This window comes from Somniosus microcephalus, chromosome 4, assembly GCF_052327205.1.
Source record: "Somniosus microcephalus isolate GS21.2 chromosome 4, FLI_Smic_1.0, whole genome shotgun sequence".
NCBI classification, from domain to species: domain Eukaryota; kingdom Metazoa; phylum Chordata; class Chondrichthyes; order Squaliformes; family Somniosidae; genus Somniosus; species Somniosus microcephalus.
Window position 1 is genome coordinate 179526393 of NC_140990.1, and position 24238 is coordinate 179550630.

The following is a 24238-nucleotide window of genomic DNA, read 5'->3' on the forward strand; positions in this document are numbered from 1 at the left end:
TCGGACCTTTTACTACTTTAAAGGTGCTATATAAATACAAGTTGTTGTTGACTCTTGGAATTAAAATCCAGGTAGGATTGTGGAGGCAAAAGCCGTGCAGTCATGTAAGAGGCAGTTGGATGCTAGGATGGGGACTGGAGGTTTTTTTTAAGATAGTGGACTGGCCCTCCTCATCTCTATTTACATTGTGATCTTGTGAAACGACATTCTAAGTTCTCCACCGGGAGCACCTTGTTTTTGAAAGTTGATTTTGACCATCACAACAGCTGGAAATAGACCACAAGGGAGAGCGTTGCTAATCTGGGAAGGCTTCTTGGGATTGGGGTGGAGAATGCAAACTAGGGTTGGAATACAGCAGCAATGTTGATGGTGTTGATGACTTTTTCCAGGTGACACAGAGTTTGGCAATTTGCTGAGGTTTGGTGTAAAAAAATGCCAGGGCATGAGGGTTGGCAGTGAGATTGGTGTGGTTCGTGGTATTGCTGCTGGCCATGGCTTGGTATTGACCGTGGTGCTGACAGGTGTTATCCATCTGGATAGTGTCACGTCGGAGAGGTAAAAAAATAAGAAATACACGAAAAAAAAGTTCTGAGTGAAGAACTATTCGGGATATATAGAAATAAACACAAGACCTCTCTGATTCTCTTATCGATCGAATACCAAACAAAAAAACTCGCTGTAATCTGCATTGGACGTTCTCTTCTCGCCACTTCTGCTTGGCCCCTTGCCAGGGATGGATTCCGCTCAGTTTGGAGTTAGAACAGGTCATCTGCACTTCCGCGAATAATCTTCGCAATTCACTTCCTCCAACAAATCGAGGGAAGTGGGTGTGTTCGAAGTGAAAACTAAGTAGTAGACTGTTACGGAAGGAGTAAGTGCGGTAGTAGGTTGAAGGGCTCCAGTTGAGTAAGTAACCAAATCTTTATTGCAGTGAATGGAAACGAACCCTTTATGTCACTAAATGTTTCTACTAATCCTCGTGGTTATCGTCAGCCTCAGATCCTCTGGGTGCGAGCCCCGACTCCTCTGGGTGCGAGCCCCGAGCCCCGGCTCCTCTGGGTGCGAGCCCCCGAGCCCCGGCTCCTCTGGGTGCGAGCCCCCGAGCCCCGGCTCCTCTGGGTGCGAGCCCCCGAGCCCCGGCTCCTCTGGGTGCGAGCCCCGGCTCCTCTGGGTGCGAGCCCCGAGCCCCGGCTCCTCTGGGTGCGAGCCCCGACTCCTCTGGGTGCGAGCCCCGAGCCCCGGCTCCTCTGGGTGCGAGCCCTGTGTCAGCTCCGATTTCTCCGAATCTTTCGTGCTACCTTCTATCTCCTGTGAACCATTATATAATCTTCTGCCTGTGCTAAAACCCAATGTCAGGTGCAACCTATATCAACTGTGTGTGCATGTCAGGTATCAATCATTTGGTACTAGACAACTCATTTTGGTTTAAAAATGTAACCTCTTTTGCTGCATCTTACTTAAAAATAAACAGTTTCCTTTGTTTGAATGAGTTTGCAACCTGTCTCACTCTGTTTGATCCTAAATCTCACTCCTAGCATTTCTCTGATGTTGACAGCTCTGACTTAATGCAGGTGCTAGCTCTTATCTATGCCAGCTCCATTTTGTGTTGAATAGTGTCTGTGTGGAAATTTGGTGCAGTTACAGTATCAATCGGTTTTACAATGGTAGTTTTGAGGGCTGTGCCAATGGGCAGCACTGAGTTACACTGTCCCATTGAGCTCTCAGCTCAGGAAAGCAAAATCTGCTGCCTGTATCCTAACTCACACTAAGTCCTGTTCACCCGTCACCCCTGTACTCGTTGAGTTACATTAGCTCCCAGTCCAGCAATGCCTCGATTTTACAATTCTCATCATTGTTTTCAAATCCCTCCATGGCCTTGCCACTCCCTACCTCTGTAATCTCCTCCAGCCCTATAACCCTCCGAGATCTCTGCGCTCCTCCAAATCTGGCCTCTTGCGCACCCCTGATTTTCATCGCTCCATCATTGGTTGGTCGTGCCTAGGCCCTAAGCTCTGGAATTCCCTCTCTAAGCTTCTCCGCCTCTTCCTTCTCTTTTAAACCGCTCCTTAAAACCTACCTTTTTGACCAAGCTTTTGGTCATCTGTCCCAATATCTCCTTATGTGGCTTGGTGTCAGATTTTGTCTGATTACACTCCTGTGAAGCGCCTTGGGACGTTGTACTACAATGGCCCTGAAATTAGGATCGGGGGCTTGCCGCGCGTGCAAGCCCCCGATCTGCACTCACCCTGCGCGCCGACATCTGAAGCCCGGGCCTGCTTGCATTTCCTGTCACAGGCCCGGTTCAGCTGTCGGCGCGCTGTGCTAACCTGATCCAGCGGCGTAGTTAGTGCGATGTGCCGGCTGGGATCAGGTGAGCACTGTGCAGCCAATCAGGGGAGGGGAAACTCATTCATGAGTTTGACAGTAAGAGCTGTCAAACTCATGAAAAGTATGGGCTGCCAAAATACTACTTTAACTTTAAATAAAATTTTAAAAAACATCACACTGATTATATTAACTATAAATAAGTTTTTAAAAATGTTTTAAACAATTAATCAATTTTTTGAAAAATTTTTTTTTTTTTTAAATAGGGTCTAAAACTAAACTTATCTTACTGTAAATTCTTTAAAAATAACAAACCTGTGGAAAAAAAAATTCTACATTGTACTAAAAGCCCACTTACCTGAAAAACTAAATACTTAGTCTGGTTTTTCCACGCGTAAAGACCGGAGGCCTTTACACGTGCGCAACTCTGGAAAAAAAAAAGGAATTGCGCTGCCTGTGCAGTCGCGCGCGCTCTGCCTTTTAACCCCTTGGGTCAGAGGACAGGAAATGCCGGTTTTCAGCGCATGCGCTGTGCATGCTGAAAACCGGCAATTCCTCCGGGCACACACGAGTACCCCGTCCGTACTGACGCGTTGTGCCTGGAATTACTGGGCCATTAAAGGCGTTCTGTAAATGCAAGTTGTTTTTGTTAAGAGCCATCTGTCTTGTAATGTTTTTTACGAACATTATTATGAATTTTAAGAAGAACATTCATTGGGTGACCTGGGGGCGCTTCTGAAGATTACATTTTTAAGTACTGTAAGACTGGGTTCACCTGATATAAAATGACACCTGCAGGTTCAGCTGAAGTTATATTGCCTATTTTACATTTTAAATATTACAAACTTGAAGTTGCTTCAAAACAAAACAAAATCTGCGGTGTCTCTTCTAAGCATATTGGCTCGTACTTCTGGGAGTCTGTCGTGGCACAACAGTTTCTATCTTTGTGAATTTTTGGTACAGCTTCATGATCCCTGATCAGTTCCAGCACAGAGCTCCATGGTATCCTGATCAGTGTTAACTCGTAGCCATAGCAACAGCAACTTGCATGTAGATGGTGTCTTTAACATAGAAAAACCTCCCAAAGTGGACACTGAGCTAAAGAAAGATTAGATGGGGGTGACCAAAAGCTTGGTGAAAGAGGTAGGTTTTATGGAGAGTTTTAAAGGAGAAGGGAGGTGAAAAGACAGAAGGGTTTAGGGAGGGAATTCCAGAGAGTGGGACCTATGTGGCTGAAGCTAAGGTCGCCAATGCAAGAGTGAAGTGTGGGAGAGTCAACAAGAGGCTGGCATCAGAGGAACAGAGAGTTCGGCAGGGAGGAGGTTTGTAAGGCTGGAAGAGGTTAATGAGATAGGGAGGGGTGACACTATGGTAGTATTTATACACAAGGGCGAGAATTGGTTTTTTGAGGTGTTGGGTGAGTAGGAGTCAGTGTAGGTCAGTAAGAATGGATGTGAATGGCGAGTGTTAGTTGGTGTGAGACTGGCTACGGACAGCAGAGTTTTGGATGAGCTTAAGTTTGTAGAGGGTGGCGAATGTGAGACTGGCCAAGAGAGCATTTGAGTAGTTGAGTCTGGGGATGAATAAAAGCACAGATGAGGGTTTAGGATAGGTTGAAGTAGCAATGGAGGCAGGCAATGTTACAGAGGAAGTAGGCAATCTTTGTGATGGAGAGGATATAAAGTAGGAAATTCAGCTTAGGTTCAATCTGGAGATGTGTGAGGTAATGCATTTGGGGAGGGCTAACAAGGCAAGGGAATACACAATAAATAGTAGGACACTGAGAAGTGTAGAAGAACAGAGGGTCCTTGGAGTGCATGTCCACAGGTCCCTGAAGGTAGCAGGACAGGTAGATAAGGTGGTTAAGAAGGCATACGGGATACTTTCCTTTATTAGCTGAGGCATAGAATATAAGAGCAGGGAGGTTATGCTTGAACTGTATAAAACACTAGTTAGGCCACAGCTAGAGTACTGCGTACAGTTCTGGTCACCACATTACAGGAAAGATGTGATTGCACTAGAGAGGGTACAGAGGAGATTTACGAGGATGTTGCAGGACTGGAGAATTTTAGCTATGAGGAAAGATTGGATAGGCTGGGGTTGTTTTCTTTGGAACAGAGGAGGCTGAGGGGAAACTTGATTGAGGTGTACAAAATTATGAGGAGCCTAGATAGAGTGGATAGGAAGGACCTATTCCCCCCCGAGCAGAGAGGTCAATAACCAGGGGGCATAGATTTAATGTAATTGGTAGAAGGATTAGAGGGGAGTTGAGGAGAACTTTTTTCACCCAGAGGGTGGTGGGGGTCTGGAACTCACTGCCTGAAAGGGTGGTAGTGTGGTGGAAAGAGAAGTAATTGCTTTAGATGTTCTGGCTACGGTTGGATAGGTAAGTGTGGAACCAAGCAACGGCAGTCACACAAATCTGGACAATGGAGGAGAGACATTAGAGGATTTTGTGATTGACTGTGTTGAAGGCTACAGAGAGGCCAAGGAGGAAGAGGGAGAATGCATAATGATCACAGTCACAGTGAACAACATTCATGATCTTGTTTAGGGTTGTTTCAGTGCTTTGGGAGGGGTGGAAACCTGATCAGTGCTGACCCCCCAGGCGTACAATCCCTGGTCAGTACCAGCTGTAAAATCCTTGTGGGGTCCAATGGGTCAGTCATCCAACCGATTAGTTGGATAATTAGCTTTAAAAAGATGAACTAAACAATAACTTTGATCCAAAAGTAAATCAAACCACTATGAACTCAATGTTTAACTAAACTACATTTATTAAGAAAAAAGGAATGTATTTATATAGTGCCTTTCATAACCATGGGATGTCCCAAAGCGCTTTACAGCCAATGAAGTACATTTGAAGTGTGGTCACTGTTGTAATGAAGGAAATCTGGCAGCCAATTTGCACACAGCAAGGTCCCACAAATAGCAATGAGATGAGTAAGTAGGTAATCTGTTTTTGTTGGAGTTGGTTGAGGAATAAATGCTGGCCAGGACATTAGGCGATCTCCCTGCTCTTTATTGAAAAAGTACAACAGGATTTCTTTATGTCCACTTCAACTGGCAGATGGGACCTCAGTTTAATATTTCATCTGGAAGGTGGCATCTCCCATAACGCAGTACTCTATCAGTACTGGACTGAAGTCTTAGCCTAGATTAGGTGTTCAAGTCCTGGAATGGGGCTGAAACCCACAACCTTTTGATTCAAAGACAGAGTATCATTACTTAACCACACTGACACTAAAGCACAATGATAGATGGAAATTGACAATATTTCAGATTTATTGAAATTAACATGAGAAACAATTAAAATAATTTAATTTGTTTTATAATTTTCAGGAGGTGAGTAGCTTTTTAACACGTTGATGGCACAGTTTATTGTGACAAACTGCAACCGTTACACCAGGAGCTCTTAAACTGAATTAATAGGTTTTTCTAAAAGTCCAATTACCAGTGGCAAAAGGAGAGTGAGGGGGAAACATCAGGACAGATTATTACTGTCATATTAGGAGATACTTGAACTACACACTATGTGAGATGAGATGTTAAAAACTCACTGCGGGGAGATTCCCTGGAGGTGCTAGTGCTGTTAATAACTTATTTAACCTATCTGAGAAGTTTAGGAATTTCCATGCTTACTCTGAGCATTGCCAGCCAGGAAATGGGTTTGCTTAATAAATAGAATACTTCTGGGTTTTATGATTTGACAATGGCGTATCTTTAAAACAAGTTTTTTTTTAGACGCTTACTCTTTAAACAAGTATTTCTGACATAAACAAATGATTCAAGGAGACTGTGCTCACGTGACAAGTCAGTCAGACTTATCAGTGTGACTAATCTATTTGCATATATTATAGCACTTTTTTACTTCTCAGGATATATCAAAGTGTTTCACATCCGATTAATTGCTTTTGAATTGTAATTGCACCGTAGCCAATTTGCAAATAGCAAATGGTGAGATAAATGACTTTTCAGGTAGTGGGGTGGGAACTTAAAGCAATCACTATCACTAGAAAGTACTAGGCAAACTAATGGGACTAAAGGTAGACAAGTCCCCTGGACCCGATGGCCTGCATCCTCGGGTCTTTAGAGGTAGCTGCAGAGATAGTGGATGCATTGGTTGTAATCTACCAAAATTCCCTGGATTCTTGAGCGGTCCCAGCGGACTGGAAAACCGCAAATGTAACACTTCTATTTAAGAAAGGAGGGAGACAGAAAGCAGGCAACTATCGACTAGTTAACCTAACATCTGTCATTGGGAAAATGCTGGAGTCCATCATTAAGGAAGTGATAGCAGGACATTTAGAAAATCATAATATAGTCAAGCAGAGTCAGCATGGCTTTATGAAAGGGAAATCACGTTTGACAAATTTGCTGGAGTTCTTTGAGGATGTAACGAGCAGGGTGGATAAAGGGGAACCAGTAGATGTGTATTTGGATTTCCAGAAGGCATTCAATAAGGTGCCACATAAAAGGTTACTACACAAGATAAGAGCTGACTGGGTTGGGGGTATTATATTAGCATGGATAGAGGATTGGCTAACTAACAGAAAACAGAGTCGGGATAAATGGGTCATTTTCAGGTTGGCAAACTGTAACTAGTGCGGTGCCGCAGGGATCGGTGCTGGGGCCTCAACTATTTACAATCTATATTAATGACTTGGATGAAGGGACTGAGTGTAATGTAGCCAAATTTGCTGATGATACAAAGATAGGTGGGAAAACAAATTGTGTGGAGGACGCAAAGAATCTCCAAAGGGATATAGATAGGCTAAGTGAGTGGGCAAAAATCTGGCAAATGGAGTTTAATGTGGGAAAATGCGAGGTTATCCACTTTGGTAGGAAAAATAAAAAAGGCAAATTATTATTTAAATGGGGAGAGATTGCAAAATGCTGAGGTACAGAGGGATCTGGTGGTCCTTGTACATGTATCACAAAAAGTTAGCATGCAGGTACAGCAAGTAATTAGGAAGGCAAATGGAATGTTGGCCTTTATTGCAAAGGGAATGGAGTATAAAAGTAGGGAAGTCCTGTTACAGCTGTACAGGGTGTTGGTGAGACCACACCTGGAGTACTGCGTACAGTTTTGGTCTCCTTATTTAAGGAAGGATATACTTGAATTGGAGGCAGTTCAGAGAAGGTTCACGAGGTTGATTCTGGAGATGAAGGGGTTGTCTTATGAAGAAAGGTTGAGCAGGTTGGGCCTATACTCACTGGCGTTTAGAAGAATGAGAGGTGATCTTATTGAAACATATAAGATTCTGAAGGGGCTTGACAGGGTAGATGCAGAGAGGATGTTCCCCTCGTGGGAGAATCTAGAACTGGGGGGATAATTTCAGAATAAGGGGCCCCCTTTTAAATCGGAAATGAAGAGGAATTTTTTCTTCTCAGAGGGTCGTGAATCTTTGGAATTCTCTTCCCCAGAGAGCTGTGGAGGCTGGGTCATGGAATATATTTAAGGTGGAGATAGACAGACTTTTGAAAGGTAAGGGAGTCAAGGGTTATGGGGAGTGGGCAGGGAAGTGGAGTTGAGGCCAAGATCAGATCAGCCATGATCTTATTGAATGGCGGAGCAGGCTCAAGGGGCCAAATGACCTCCTCCTGCTCCTACGTCTTATGTTCTTATGTGCAAGAGAGTGAGCTTTCACATCTCTGTAACCAGGCAGCTGGCCCCTCAGGTTACCATCATATCATCTGAAAAACAGCAGCTCCAAAAATGCAGTACTCTCTCGGTACAGCACTGAAGCACCAACCTAGACTATGTACTCCAGTCTTTGAGTGGGGCTTAATCTCACAACCTTCTGATTCTGAGGCAAGAGTGCTACCAGTAAGCCAAGCTGAAAAACACTGATACTTGTCTGAAGTATCTATGACAGGTACTTGCATATTTTACTATTGGAAAAATTAACTTACAGTTAACCTCATTTGTAACTGCAAATTATATGTGAGTAAACTGATTGATTTTAGGAGTTTAGTATAAAAATTGCTGGCTTTGAATGTCTCAGATGAGCCAAGGCTGACACCGTAATACAAAGATTGAGAAGCAAAGTAACAGAACTGGGAAGACAAGGCAAAATATTGAAATGTGTTACATAGTTGGGGAGAAAGTTTGAAATGCATTTTCTTCTGTTAATAAAGGAATACAAAATGTTGTTGTAACAATGATTACACAAAGAAATGCCTGCTGTACAGGCTTGGGAGCATGTGTCTGTGTGTATGTTATAAATAGAGATGTCACCCATCTGGTTTTGGATCAGAGGAGTCCTTTTTTTCACTGGGCTATCTGGAAACATCTAAATTGGGATGGAAAATCAAAGTTGTGAGAAGAGACTTAGTTGGCAGGCCAACTAAATTCATACTTTGGTTCTGTCTTCACAAAGGAGGACACAAATAACCTCCCAGAGATGCCGGGGAACATAGGGCCTGATGAAAGGGTGGAACTGAAAGAAATCAGTATTTGTAGGGAAATGGTGTTAGGAAAATTGATGGGACTGAAGGCCGATAAATCCCCAGGGCCTGATAATCTACATCCCAGGGTACTTAAGGAAGTGGCCCTAGAAATAGTCGATGCATTGCTGGTCATCTTCCAGAACTCAATAGACTCTGGAACAGTACCCATGGATTGGAGGGTAGCTAATGTTACCCCACTATTCAAAAAAGGTGGTCGAGAAAAAGCAGGGAATTATAGACCGGTAAGCCTGACATCGGTAGTGGGGAAAATGCTAGAATCTATTATAAAAGATGTAATAGCAGAGCACTTGGTAAGCAGTGACAGGATCGGACAAAGTCAACATGGATTTACAAAAGGTAAATCATGCTTGACTAATCTACTGGAGTTTTTTGAGGATGTAACTGGTAAAATAGATAAGGGAGAACCAGTGAATGTGGTGTATTTGGACTTTCAGAAGGCTTTCGATAAGGTCCCACAGAAGAGATTAGCGTGCAAAATTAAGGCACATGGGATTGGGGGCAAGGTATTGACTTGGATAGAGAACTGGTTGGCGGACAGAAGGCAGAGAGTTGGAATAAACGGGTCGTTTTCCGAGTGGCAGGCAGTGACTAGTGGGGTACCGCAAGGATCGGTCCTAGGACCCCAGCTGTTCACAATATATATTAATGATCTGGACGAGGGAATTGGATGTAATATCTCCAAATTTGCAGACGACACAAAGCTGGGTGGGAGGGTAAGCTGTGAGGAGGATGTTGAGAAACTCTGGTACGATTTGGACAGATTGGGTGATTGGGCAGAAACATGGCAAATGCACATTAATGTGGATAAATGTGAGGTTATCCACTTTGGTGGCAAAAACAGGACGGCAGATTATTATTTGAATGGCAATGGATTGGGAGAAGGGGAAGTGCAAAGAGACCTGGGTGTTCTTGTGCACCAGTCACTGAAGGTAAGCATGCAGGTGCAGCAGGCGGTTAAGAAGGCAAATGGTATGTTGGCCTTCGTAGCAAGAGAGTTCGAGTACAGGAACAAGGATGTCTTGCTACAGTTGTACAGGGCCTTGGTGAGACCACACCTTGAGTATTGTGTGCAGTTTTGGTCGCCTTACCTGAGGAAGGACGTTCTTGCCATGGAAGGAGTGCAGCGAAGATTCACCAGGCTGATACCTGGGATGGCAGGAATGACGTATGAGGAGAGATTGTGTCGATTGGGCTTATACTCACTGGAGTTTAGAAGATTGAGAGGGGATCTCATCGAAACCTATAAAATTCTGTCAGGCCTGGACAGACTAGATGCAGGAAGGATGTTTATGATGGCCGGGGAGTCCAGAACCAGGGGTCATAGTCTAAGGATAAGTGGTAAGCCATTTAGGACTGAAATGAGGAGGAATTTCTTCACCCAGAGAGTGGTGAACCTGTGGAATTCTCTGCCACAGAGGGCGGTGGAGGCCAGTTCATTAAATATATTCAAAAAGGAGTTGGATATATTTCTTAAGGCTAAAGGGATCAAGAGATATGGGGAGAAGGCAGGGACAGGGTACTGAATTTGGATGATCAGCCATGATCTCATTGAATGGCAGAGCAGGCTCGAAGGGCTGAATGGCCTACTCCTGCTCCTATCTTCTATGTTTCTATAATGGGACTATTTCCACTGCAGTAGAGAAGGTTTAAAGGAGATTTAATAGAGGCTTTTAAAAGTATGAAGGTTTTGGCAGGATATCTAGGGAAAGAATATTTCCTCTGGTTGGAAAATCATTGACAAGTGATCATCTATTTAAAATTTTCACTAAGAGAGTGAGGAGAGAGGCAAGGAGAAATTCCTTTTATGCAGAGAGTTGATGGAACATTGAATACTTTACCACAGGGAGTAGTTGAAGGAAAGACTTTCATTTTTTAAAGGGAAAAATGGATAACTATCTGAAGCAGGGGAAGTTACACGGCTTTGGATATAAAGCAGGGCATTGGAATTAGTTTTGGAATGCTCGAGCAAAGGGTCAGCACAGACATGATGGACCGAATGACATCCTTCGGCGCTGTTAACTTCTATGGGTTTATGATTCGAAATCAGACACTGAAGGGGGAATTTTAACTTTCCCCGATCCATGGGAAAGGAGCAGAGGAGCAGTTGAAGGGATTATTACTAGTCCTAGCCCCTTTAGGGCTACCCCAGATCAGGCGTATTCCCCAGACGTTCACTTTCAACTAAAGTTTGAGGTAGCCGAATCCTAAAGACGCTTAATTGGGTCTGAAGGTCTGGACCATCTCTTCCTAAAGGAAAGGAACAACCTGAAGATGTTACCGTCCTCCAGATAGCACTTTTAATAAGTTTAGCTCGACTGTAACGTTCCGGATATTATGAGGGTCCGGATAACTCCCCCAGAATTCTGCAACTCCTCACCAAAGAGTGTACAGAGATTGAGTTCGCTAGTTTGATACAGAAGTATTACGTGAGACAATTCTAAAAATATATAATTTATTAAAGAACTGACATGTAATTACAGCAGGTGTTTCAATCGCAACATTAACAGTTCCAAAAAGAGAGAGCTTACAATTCTTATTATCAGATCTTTAACATCGCTACATTTTTACAGTTCTTAGTCTTTATTCCAGGATATCCACCAAAATCAAATACAGTACAATACCTTGATCCCCGAGGTACAAAGAGTTGTAGACTTACAGAGCCGCCTCTGAAGCTTGAGAATCGCTTTGCCCCTTTACAGCGAGACTATAACCCCATTTGAAAGTTCAATATTTATATCCTTTTTCAGTGGTATTTCTTTTGAAGTTTTCTGCTGATGTAAGCTAATTATCTTTAGTAATTTTTCTGCTGACCCCTGCTATTCTTACAGTCACCTCAGCTGGTAGCAACACAGAATTATGTCTCTCCTCTCCTCTAGGTATTCCAATGTAACAGCAGGTGCATTTATTTGATGTCATTCTTTCCAAAGTCTTCTGTTTGTCTTTTTACGACGTGTAAATTAAAACACCTCAACCAGGGTGATCTATGCAATTCTTAGTCACCTCAGCTGCTTGCAACACAGAATTATGTCTGTCTAGGTGTTCCAGGTTCAACACAAACGGTTTGACAGCAGGTGTTTCTTTTACTTGATGTCATTTTTACGAAGGCATGTGTTTCTTTCCGAAGTGTAATTTAGAAAACCTCAAAAGGGTGTACCATTGTGCTCTTTCCAAAGCTTCAGATTTCAGGAGCCTCTAACCAACCTCCTGTTTCAATAAGGTTATTGATTCAGTGTCAACAACTTATCTTATCCCAATAGCCTGAATGCTGTTAACAATACAGCTTCTCAACCTCCGTCGCCTCCAGTCCAGATCCAAGGTCATCCCATCCTCTGTCATCGAATTACAGTATGCAGATGACGCTTGCGTCTGTGCTCACTCGGAGGTCGAACTCCATACCATCGTCAACATCTTCACCGAAGCGTACGAGAGCATGGGCCTTACACTAAACATCCGTAAGACAAAGGTCCTCTACCAACCTGCCCCCATCACAGTACTGCCCCCCGATTATCAAAGTCTACGACAAGGCCTTGGACAACGTGGACCACTTTCGGGAGCCTACTGTCAACAAGGGCAGACGTCGACGACGAAGTCCAACACAGCTTTCAGTGTGCCAGTGCAGCCTTCGGAAGAGAGTGTTTGAAGACCAGGACCTCAAACCCGGCACTAAGCTCATGGTCTACAGAGCAGCAGTGATACCCGCCCTGCTGTATGCCTCAGAGACATGGACCATGTACAGCAGGCACCTCAAAGCACTGGAGAGGTACCACCAACGCTGCCTCCGCAAGATCCTGCAAATCCATTGGCAGGATAGGCGCACCAACGTCAGTGTTCTTGCTCAGGCCAACATCCCCAGCATCCAGCATCGAAGCTTTGACCACGCTCGATCAGCTCCGATGGACGGGTCACATTGTCTGCATGCCCGATACGAGACTCCCAAAACAAGCGCTCTACTCGGAGCTCCGGCGCGGCAAGAGAGCCCCAGGTGGGCAGAGGAAACGCTTCAAGGACACCCTCAAAGCCTTGAAAAAGTGTAACATCCCCACCGACACCTGGGAATCCCTGACCCAAGACTGCACAAAGTGGAGGAGAAGCATCCGGAAAGGTGCCGAACACCTTGAGTCTCTTTGCCGGGAGCAAGCGGAAGCCAAGCGCTGGCAGCGCACGTCAACCCAAGCACCCCACCCACCCGCCCCTTCAACCACCGTCTGCCCCACCTGTGACAGAGACTGTAGGTCCCGCATTGGGCTCATCAGTCACCTGCGAGCTCATTTTTAATGTGGAAGCGAGTGATCCTCGGTTCCGAGGGACTGCCTAAGAAGAGAAGACAGCTTCTCCATTGTTGGGTTTCTAGATTTCCAGACCCAGTTTGTCCTGTTTTAATAAGGCCAGAATACTTTCATAGATTGGTGTCTTTTTCTGAATAGGGCTTATTCCTTCACACAGTTAAAATGGAGCAGGTCCCATTTCCTGCTGATTTCCCCATTTTAACACCGGTGGTTTTGGCAGCGGATGAGTCTCCTGCTGGACTCTGGCAGGAGCCTCATTAATAAATGCAAATGTGGGTTCCATGATATGAGACCCCCGAGGGAATTTTAGCTCACTCCTGAAAGCGCACCGCCGGGTAAAGCTGTCGGGAAGCCAGCAAGCCCCTCTGAGGTAAGTTGCAAAACATTCCTTAGTTTTTCCACAAGGAAGGTTTTGGCCTCTGCCAACCTAGGCTCCCTCAATCCTACCAGGTCTGTGAGACCCTCATAACACCACCACCTCCCATCCTGCCCCCAGACTTAGCTTGCTGCTGGCTGATTTCTCTTGGTGCAGATGTTTTCGTCCCCAGCCTGCTGACCAGCTACCACTTTCCAGCTGTAATGTTCAAATTCAGATGAGGCCCAGCAGTTAAAATCAGCTGGGCGTTCCGATGACGATTCCCACAAGGCATTGCCATTCACTTCCGCCGGCTTCCTGCTGGGAGTTAAAATCGGCCATTGAAAGTTTATATGTTTATTTCCAAGGACTTGAGCACATAAAGATCCCCATGGAACAGGAGTAGGCCATACAGCCCCTCGAGCTTGTTTCACCATTCAATTGGGTCATGGCTGATCTGTATCTTAACTCCATTTAACCACCTTGGTTCCGTAACCCTTATTACCCTTGCCTGATACTATTGGAAGAAGAGTAGGGGATTTTTCATGGTGATGACAACATTTATCACTCAACCAACACCACCAAAAACAGATCAACTGGTCATGCATCTCATTGCTGTATGTGGGACCTTGCTTCGGGCAAATTGGCTTACATTTACCTACAAAACAGCAGTGATTACACTTCAAAAGTAAATCATTGGCTGTGAAGCACTTTGGGACATACTAAGACTGAAAGGTGCTAGATGAATCCAAGTTTGTTTGTTTAAAATAACAGACTTCCAATTTTCTCCCTAACTCATGTTGTGCAATGGTTTCTACGTGCACCAGCAGTTCTCTGGTATCTCACACAAGTGGTCATTCTTCATGTGTGAACCTAGACAGTAAATGCTGGCATTTAACCATATAGGGCCTCATAGCTGAACCTGATCCTGCACTCGCTTGATATTCACATGTACAAGCTTCCCAGCAGGCATTATTGGGTCATATTGGCTCTACTTGATATTTTTCTCCTCCTTAGCCTACGGGTGCTTAATTCAATTTTTGCAACCCTACTGCTGCTCCAACTGAGATCAGTTATCTCAGCAAATACCCTGAGATTGCCCTGGTCTGTGTGCCTCAGTGCCACACCAGGGTGGTGCATTTGCCCATGGAGCTATCAAGGGAACGTTGACTATTTTGAGCACGTAGCAACAGTAGCAGAACGTTGTTTTTTAAAAATGCATTACAGTGTTGTTGGTTGTGTTTTGGCTTGCCTTCATCTATACCAACCATGTAATTTTCTGGTAACTGAGTGTAGTAGAGTACTTTGCAGTAGTAAGTTTTTGAATGTCGAAATGACTATGAAATATTGATAACACGTCCTGCTAATGGGTGTTACACTGGATGCACTGTCAGCTTTGTTCATCCCGGGTATTTACAGATTAAAAATTGCTTCTACAACCTGTCAATGAGAATAGAGTGCAATCACTCAGTGAGTCTCTTTTCTAGCTCTAATTCAAAAGAATTTGTTTTCATCCCCTGGCGCTTCCTGATAATGATTGAAAGATATCAACATTGCTTGGATTCATTAAAAAAAAACACTTGGGCGTAATTTCATGTATAATTCTATTTGATGGAAGAAGGAAACCATTTTTCGTGCACAATAACCAGTATTTGTCATGCAGTGACATTCATTTTCCCATTTATGCAAATATATTATCTATTGATTGGATTGGGTGACATGGTGGAGCTATTGAGTGGCCAGGCACTTGCTATGTAAATTCTCTGTTGGTTTCCATCGTGGCACAGACAAAATGACTGCTGATGCGATCAGTTTGTAATACCTGCACTGCACAGAATGTCTGCCATAGTTCACAAAATATCAGATAGTGGCTTTTTATCCTGTGAAACCCTGCTATGTTACGTGTATATAAAAAGATTAAGATTGCTAATTCCTATCTGATTGACTTTGAGTGTAAATGCAGGGGTTCACAAAGTTGTTGCCTTTTACATTTTATTGCAACAATTGCCTGCTTTTTATTATTGACCAGATATGGCCAGCCAGTTTTATTGATAAAATTATTCTGTGGGAAATTGCGCTTCATATTTCATAAAACAAAATGCACAAAAATTCTCATTGACCTCAAAATGACCTCTGAACAAGGAACTTGTGCAGAACTTTCTCACAGAATGCTAACAGGATATACATCAAAATGGTGGTTTCTTTAGGTGTTTACATGTTAACTCTAGGTACCTGTATTAGCAAGTCTCTCTCTCTGTGTAAATGTGTATATCTCTATATAAATATATAGGCTGCAGACTCTATGGGCTCAAATTTCCCAGGGCTGTGAAGGCAGGTGTTAAAATTGCAAAAAGTGGCGGGCGAGCCCAACCCTGCCTCCATCCGCCTCCAAGCAATTTTCAAGAAATCGTGTTTACTGTTCCCGTCTCTGTCCCGCCTCCAAGAGGCGGGATAGGCCCTTAACAAGCACTAAATTGCCTCTATCATCCCATTTTGAAAGGCCTTTGTGATTTTAACCCTTTTCCGACGTGAAGCACGCCTGCTCTGAAACACGACGGTGAAACCTGGCGGGAGCACAATTGGATTGCTGACTATTAGCTGCAGCTCCACCATTAAATAGGATATTTGATCAGCCATCATTTGCAGGTGGCAGGACTTTGTTGTCTCAGGTCTGGGGGAACTTTTAGAAGGCATAACCACAGCTGTGGAAGTTTGGAGCCTGACACCCATCTCCAATGTGACCTCTTGGGAAACCCCTCTCGCCACCTTGACTGAGCGCTTCCTCAACTGAGGCATATACCAGAAGCATGGGAGCCATTTATTTCCTTCCCTTCTGGACATTAGATGAGGACGAAGACCAGCCGCGGCACCAGCAGAACCATGAACAACAGCAGCAACAACAGGAGCGCTAGGGTCTCCAGAATCGTCGTGGTTTGCTGTGCACTTCACAACATGGCACAGCGTCGTGACTTGCAGATTCCTGAGGACCAAGTGGCTCCTCACATATCCTCCTCAGATGAGCAGGAGGAGGAGGAGAGCGAAAAAGAACATCTTGCAGAGGCCCATCAACCAGTGGCAGCAGTACGCGAGAATATTGCTGCCCAGGATGCAAGGAACACACATCTTTTGCTTAACCTAGCCAGTCGAGCACTTTTGCCTCGCAGCTTCTTGCCAGAGCTTCGACAATGGCCAAGAACCAGCGGATTCCTAACAATTTGACCACCATACTGACAATTGCAAGTAATCGTAAGCCCTCAATGTGGAAATCCCATTCGTGAAATGACATACACCACAACTGCAGCAGTAGCCATCAGATTTTTTATTTACAGTAACCATCTGATGGCTTTTTAACATTAAACATCAAATTTCACCCAAGTGACTACCCTTGTGACTATTTGTGCAGTATCTTTCTCTTACGCGTGCGCCTACGTGATGTTTCCCCTGTGGCTTCAGCAGATGTGGAGGCCCCTTGCTCAGTTTCTTGCTGCTCCTGTCTCGACACCTTTGGCAGGCATCCTCTGGGGTTGCGAACCTGTGAGAGCTCGCCAACAGTCTGCTGCTCCTGCGGCTGTGCAGGGGCTGAGACGCCGATCTCAGTTGGGTGTGGACTCTGGTGGGGCTCTGCAGTGGCATGGAAGTGTGAGCACTTGGAGAGGAGCCCCCACTTCCTTGATGTCTGCCACTAACTTCCCTCTCATGGGTCAGGACCCCCTCAGCGCTTGCAAGTGGCTTGAGAGCACCTTGCTGCACATCATGGGGGCCTGTATCTGCACTGGCAGTCCTACTCAGAAGGAATTCCATGAAGGTCTGGTTTCTCTGTTCAATAGATGACCGTCGCTCCTCCAGAGATGTCATTCTATTCAGAACACTCACCATGTTTTCTACACTCTGGCAACTTATCACCTCCATGGAGGTTGCCATCCTTTCCATGGTGATGCGTTCATGCGCCAATGACTCCACAAAGACTCTGCTCATGTTCGCAATAGACTCCTCCATTCGCTCCACCATAGAGAGAGAGGGAATGGGTAAGGGTGCATGGATGTCAGTGTCAAGTGGGATGTGGAGGAAGAGATTGCTAAAGCTGAGTTCTGGTGAGGAGAGGCAATGGGGATCAGATTGAGGGTGATGGGAAAGTCATACTCACTTTTCCAGTGCGCAGAAGGTCATGAAACCTCTTCCTGCACTGAAGCCAGGTTCTGCGGGTTATTGACAAAGAGTTGACCTCCTCTGCCACCTGGATCCACACAGCCTTGGTCTGCTGGGGAGGCTTCTTCCTCCCTGAAGAAGGGAAGAGCACCTCTTTATTGGCTCTTGCTCCCTCCACTAAAGCTTGCAGGGCGACGTCACCAAACCTGGGTGCAGACCTAGGTCTCTCGCTGGTTATTCTGCCTCCAGGTCCCTCTAACATGAAAGGCCAAAAGGTTGGCAGTCTGCAGAAGAAGCAAGGCTTGTTGCAGACCTTAAATGCAGCAGCAATGATGATGTCATCGGAGGCGAGTTTCAGACAAAAAACGAATTGGGCCATGGGTTCCCACACGCTGGAACTCAATTGCCCACTTAAGTTAAAATCGCATCATTCTCCCACATCGATTTAGAATCGGGTGGCGAACACGAAAAGCGGATTACACGACCCCAGCTCGTGACAAAATCCAGCCCAATGCCTTCAATGGGATAGGAGATGTTTATGAACTCTTGTTATCTCCTGCAATTGTTTGTAGGTGAACACACTTTCTGATTTAGGCCATTCCATTAGTATTACTGAATCCTGCTGCATTCTACAGTCCTGTTGCAGGATCAGGTTTATGCTTGCAGCAGGAAAGACTCTGTAGACTTGACTGGAAGTGATTGCAGCAATAATGAAGTGATTGCTACATTTCCAGCAGTGAGGGTGAAGTTGGTAAGTGGTGAAATGCGTATTGTGTAATTGTAACAGCAAATAAAATCGACTTGTTACAATTGTATTTTCAGGCAAGAAAGTGACAAAGATAAAAATTGCAATTAATCTGTTACTTATTGAAATTGGTAAATTAATAAATGTTGGTAAGTGTGACACTGTTGAATGATTTGATAGAGACTTTTGTCAATTTTCTCCTTGTACGGAAGCTAACGATTTACAGTGAAGTATAATTCCATGGGTGCTTAGCATGCCTCTGGTAACCTGAGCCAAGTGGCAGTTCTGAATTTTCTAGACAGTGAGTGCCAGTAGTGTATTTCACTTTGGGACTGAGACCAGTTCTGTCGTTGCTTGACATCTACATATGTACTATCCAACAGGGCTCACTGAATAATAGTCAGGAAAGAAAGAACAGCTTGCATTCTATAGCGCCTTCCATGACCTCAGTACGTCGCAAAGCGCTTCACAGCCAATGAAGTACTTTTGAAGTGTAGTCACTGTTGTAATGTAGGAAACGTGGCAGCCAATTTGCGCACAGCAAGATCCCACAAACAGCAATGAAATAAATGATCAGATTTTTTTTTTTAGTGATGTTGGTTGGGGGATAAATGATTGACCAGGACACCAGGGAGAGTTCCTCTTTTCTTCAAATAGTACTACGGAAGACGGGTTAACGTCTGATTTGAAAGACAGCACTTTTGATCGTGCAGCACTTCCCCAGTACTGTGCTGAAACGCCAGCCTGGATTATGTGCTCAAGTATCTGGAGTGGGGCTTGAACCCACAACCATATGACTCAGAAGTGGGAGTGCCACCACTGAGCCAAGATGGCACAGACAACCTCGTTGGGTTTTCCCGTGGCCTAACTCAAGTACATGCAGCCCAGTTGTAATGCCCCTACCACTGCCCTAACTCAGGTCAACTAACTCAGCACAATCTAGGAATCAAACCTGGGATCTGTGTAGCTCCGCATGTGGCTAACAAGGGAAATTAGGGATAACATAAGATCCAAAGAGAGGACATATAAATTGGCCAAAAAAAGCAGCAAACCTGAGGATTGGGAACAGTTTAGGATTCAGCAAAGGAGGACAAAGGGATTAATTAAGAGGGGAAAATAGATTATGAAAGTAAGCTTGCAGGGAACATAAAAACTGGCTGTAAAAGCTTTTATAGCTATGTGAAGAGAAAAAGATTGGTGAAGTCAAGCGTCGGTCCCTTACAGTCAGAATCAGGGGAATTTATAATGGGGAACAAAGAAATGGCAGACCAATTAAATACATATTTTGGTTCTGTCTTCACAAAGGAGGACTAGGGTTGCAAAGGGGTGGAAAGTTTCCGGTACATTTCCGGAAATTTTCCACGGGAAGTTTAGCTTGGGAATTTTGCCCAAAAAAGCACATGCTAGCATAATAGTTTTTTTTGTATTTCTTTTTTTTCTCCACAGGTCCTTGTTAAGTCTGTGTGTTATAGTGAGAATTACTACACAGACCACAAGAGTAAACTTTAACAGGTCTTTACTAGTCGAAGGTCAGGGCGGAACTGCCCAATAAATCGTTACACAGCACTTATATACCGGTGTGGTCACCACCGGTATTACAGTATACAGCAGCCAAGATAAAGTAGTGCAACCCTTAAAATAGTTCTCTTAAAGGTGGAACGGTTACATACACTACAATCCTCCCTTTTTAGCTTAACAGTATATGTTCCCCATTAAACATAACATATATACACAACTTCATGTAAAAACAGTTCACAGATTCAGTCTCTCTGGAGGCTTCCTGACTCGGTCCGGATAACGTCTCGGTGGTGTAGTAGTTTTCGGTGGTGTAGTAGGTTCTCGTTGCAGGGGTGACTCATCTAATAGTCCTTCACTGGACTTAACAACTTGAACTTTCGTAACTTCAGAACCAGCATTGCTGACTTCTAAAGGCTCGAGTACCTTGGGAAGTTTTTCTACTTCCAGACTGATTTGGCTCAGTTCGGAGGGACCACGTGCGTGACCTGGTAGGGGTGATGGTTCAGATGAGTCATCATCTTTTGCTTCTTCTCTATTGTCTTCTATTTCCTCCATCACTTCAGCTTTTGCCTCTGCCACCAATTCCCTGAGTGGCTTATTACTGCTGACACTGCTCACAAAAGGGTGCTCTTTCTTCTTAGCTTTCAACTGATCGATGAATTTGACATATTCCCTTTCTTGCTCAGCTTTGATTCATTTGGCCTCATCGCGCAGACGGTTTGTGTGTTCCTGATCCATTTTCTCAATCAGTTGCTTCTGCTGTCTTCCCAGATTCTCCAACTCCGTGTCAAAGAACTATTTCTTTGCATTCATCTCTTGCTCAAAACGGCGAATCATTTGTTCTAATTGCTGTTGTAGTTTGAAATTGAGTTGAGTTCGAGCCCGGTGTTCCTCAGAAATGTGCATGTCTGTAGACTGGACAGACTCAGAATTCTGTCAAACTATGTTGTTGTTGTTCAGTGGAATTCTGTTCTGATACTTTGTTCTCTCCTGAAGCATTTATACACTCCTTCGTTTTTCCATCATTAGTCTGCAAGTCCATTTTAGACTTGTCTTTTGCACATGGGCTGGTCTTACCATCATCAGTTCCAGAGTCTGAGCTGATTGTCTTCACCGAGTTCTCACTCTCTGCTTTGTCACTGTCACTGCTGCATATGCCCTCATCCAATATTCTGGACAATCGTGCAGGTTTGACATTTTTTTTTTCCGGAATCTCCCGTTATTGCTTTTAGGGAGTGCCAGTCCATATTTATTTTCCTGATCCACTCCCGTCCCAGAAGTGGTGGACCTCCCTCAGGTAGTACATATATGTCCATTCCTTGGTGTTCTTTGCCCTTGTGTACCACCTTGACTTTTATCTTTCCGATGGGGTATACTCTTTGCCCCGTGTATGTCTTTAATACTATCTCCGTATCCCGTAGGGGAATATGTGTGAATAACCTTTTGTAATCTTGCTTATTCATGACCGTCAACGCCGATCCGGTGTCCAATTCCATCTTCACTTGGACTCCTGCTATCTGCAGGGTGACCCAGATAGTTTGTCGGTCAGCTTCCTTACTCACATTGTGAATTCTCAGACTACCCAGTTCCTTGCTGTTGGAGTCTGAATCCGAATTCTGTTCATCCGAACTCTTAGCCACCTTGTGTACCTTTCTGCACTTTTCCTGCGGTGACTTTTTGTTGCTGGTCTTCTTTCCTGACCGGCATACTTTAGCTATGTGACCAAGCTTGCCACATTTTCTACATTCCTGGTTTTTAAACCAGCATTGGTTCTGATCGTGTGTTGTCTTTCCACAACGATAACATTTCGTTGTACCCAAAGCCATTTGATCTACGCTGAGTACCGCTGCCTTCAGCTGCATTTCCGCAGTGCCTCTCGCTGCGGCTTCGTGCGATGCTGCAATAGTGACAGCCTTATCAAGTGTAAGATCGTTCTCTTCAAGCAACCGCTTTTGTGTTCCTTCTTTCGACAATCCACACACGAATTTGTCTCTCAGTGCCTCTGTCAGTCTTTCCCCAAACTGACAGTATTTCGCTAGCTTACGCAGTTCAATTAAATACTCCGCGTTGCTTTCCTCTTTCAGTTGCGTTCTCGCATAAAATTTAAATCGTTCCGGTAACATCAGCGGTGTGGGGTTCAAATGATTCTTCAGGACAGCAACAATATTAGCGAAAGTCTGATCCGCCGGTTTAGCTGGTGATAGAAGATGCTTCAATAGCCCGTATGTCTTCGCACCCATTGAGTTTAGTAAGGTTAGTGCTTTATCTTCATTTGATATTTTATTTGCCTTACAATATATCTCTATGCGTTCTACATACGTGGCCCAATCTTCAACATCGGGATCGAAATCGTTGATGTTACCACGCTTAGGCATCCTCGCAATCTTCTTGAGAAACAAAGAATTTTTTTTTTTTTTTTTTCAAAATGGCGGTTTCCCGCGCTTGTCTTCTTCCCCCGCCTACGAAAATGGCGGCTTCCCGCGTTTGCCTTTCTCCCCCGCTGGCTGTAATGGCGATTGCCGTATTGCTGCATTCGCCCTCCTCAGCGGTTTTCAAATCGTGCCTCCCAGCCCCTCTTGCAGTCCGGTCCTTTCCCCCGGCTGCGGCTGAGTTCTCCGCGCTTTTTTTTAAAATTTTCTCCCGCGCCTTATGCTGACCCGGTCGCTGCGCCTCACGGCCTCGGTAGCTGCCCGGCCTTTTTCACCGGTCGCGGTCGAGCTCTCTCTCGACGCTGTTGCGTCTCCCAGCCCGCTTGTAGCCCGGTCTCTCACACCGGCTGCGTTTGCATTCACCGCGGCTTCCGTGCCTTACGCTGCCCCAGCCTCAGCGCCTCTGGCCCCGACTTCTGTCCGGCTCTTTTCCCCGGCCGTGGTCGAGTTCTCCGCCCTTATATCCTCCGTTTTTCCCTCCCCTACTTCACAGCCAACGTGGCCGACTTGCTGCTCGTCGCTGATCGGCTTACCCACCACCGTGATAGAAGGGATGATCACTGCCTGTTGCTGATGGAAGGCTTCGTGTCAGAATTCTTCCTTTGCTCTGCAGACCCGAGTTTTTTCTCAGCAGAATGATGAGGGCGGATGCCTCTTCTCGACGCCCGTTAAACTGCCTTGGATGTATCTCTGCCGCAGGGTAAGATCGTACTCGTCGCCACTGTTAAGTCTGTGTGTTATAGTGAGAATTACTACACAGACCACAAGAGTAAACTTTAACAGGTCTTTACTAGTCGAAGGTCAGGGCGGAACTGCCCAATAAATCGTTACACAGCACTTATATACCGGTGTGGTCACCACCGGTATTACAGTATACAGCAGCCAAGATAAAGTAGTGCAACCCTTAAAATAGTTCTCTTAAAGGTGGAACGGTTACATACACTACAGTCCTCTCTTAAAATTACTAACAGAGATGGAATCTTAATTATTAAGGAATTTCTTAATCAATATATGTTTATCTTCTTACTTGGCTTGTTTTAATCATTACAAGTTTTGTGTGTGACTGTGAACAAATGTGTCCTGATTGGTTGGATGAGTGGATGAGCGATTAGCTCCCTCTATTTGTAATATTTGCATATCGAATTGTGATTGGCCTGCAGGCATCTGTAAGACTGCTATAGTTTTATTAAGATCCAGGTTAGGGGTCCTGAGGGAAGTCATTTTGTTTTCTGCTGATGTTGTGATGATGCAGTAAGTAAATCAGACTTTATACCAAATAAACCAGTTACTTGTTGAACACTGTTGTCCTTCAATTTAAAATATACAAAATAATACACTATTGGTGAATTAAGCGTCGTGTGTGTACAGGTCATGCTTCCATCACATGGAGCATCAGCAAAAATGTACTCACCCTGTTGCAATCGTGCTGATCGACCGCAGTTCGACACAGAGATGAATGCCCTTTATTTCTCTGCATAGAACAATGCCACGTTTACCGTCGGATGTGTGGAAGCATTTTACCCCAGGCATTAAAGATGGAAAGACTGTGTACATGTGCAAACACTGTAGAAAGCCATATGTAAAGAATGCCACAAAGATGCAGCAGCATTTATCCAAATGCAACAACTTCACTCAAAGCTCACAGCAGTCAGTCCAGAGTTCCTCTGCTTCCATTCAAGAAGATGATGGTTCTCATTCAGCATCAGGCTCCTTATCATCAGCAACTCCTGGCCCACTTGGAAGGTTCTTTGATACAATGGATAACCATAGCCAGAAGAATGCAGATGAGTGCCTTGCTCGAGCTGTATATGCAACAGGCTCACCCCTCATGCTCACAGCCAATGTGTACTGGAAGAGATTTTTCAATGTTATTCGCCCTGCATACTGTCCTCCCACCAGACATGCTTTGTCTACTTATTTGCTGGAGGCTGAGTATAACAGAGTCCAAGGAAAGCTCAAA

General features: G+C 44.7%; 1 protein-coding gene across 1 annotated transcript in view; it reads left to right on the top strand.

Annotated features, from left to right (window-relative positions):
- The first annotated feature begins 803 nt into the window (after positions 1-803).
- The window catches only part of itgb2 (integrin, beta 2), a 100172-nt gene continuing 76737 nt past the window's right edge, over positions 804-24238 (top strand). The window contains exon 1 of the mRNA XM_085985541.1: positions 804-906. The gene's annotated coding sequence lies outside the window, so the exon portion shown is untranslated. The remainder of the gene's footprint in view (positions 907-24238) is intronic.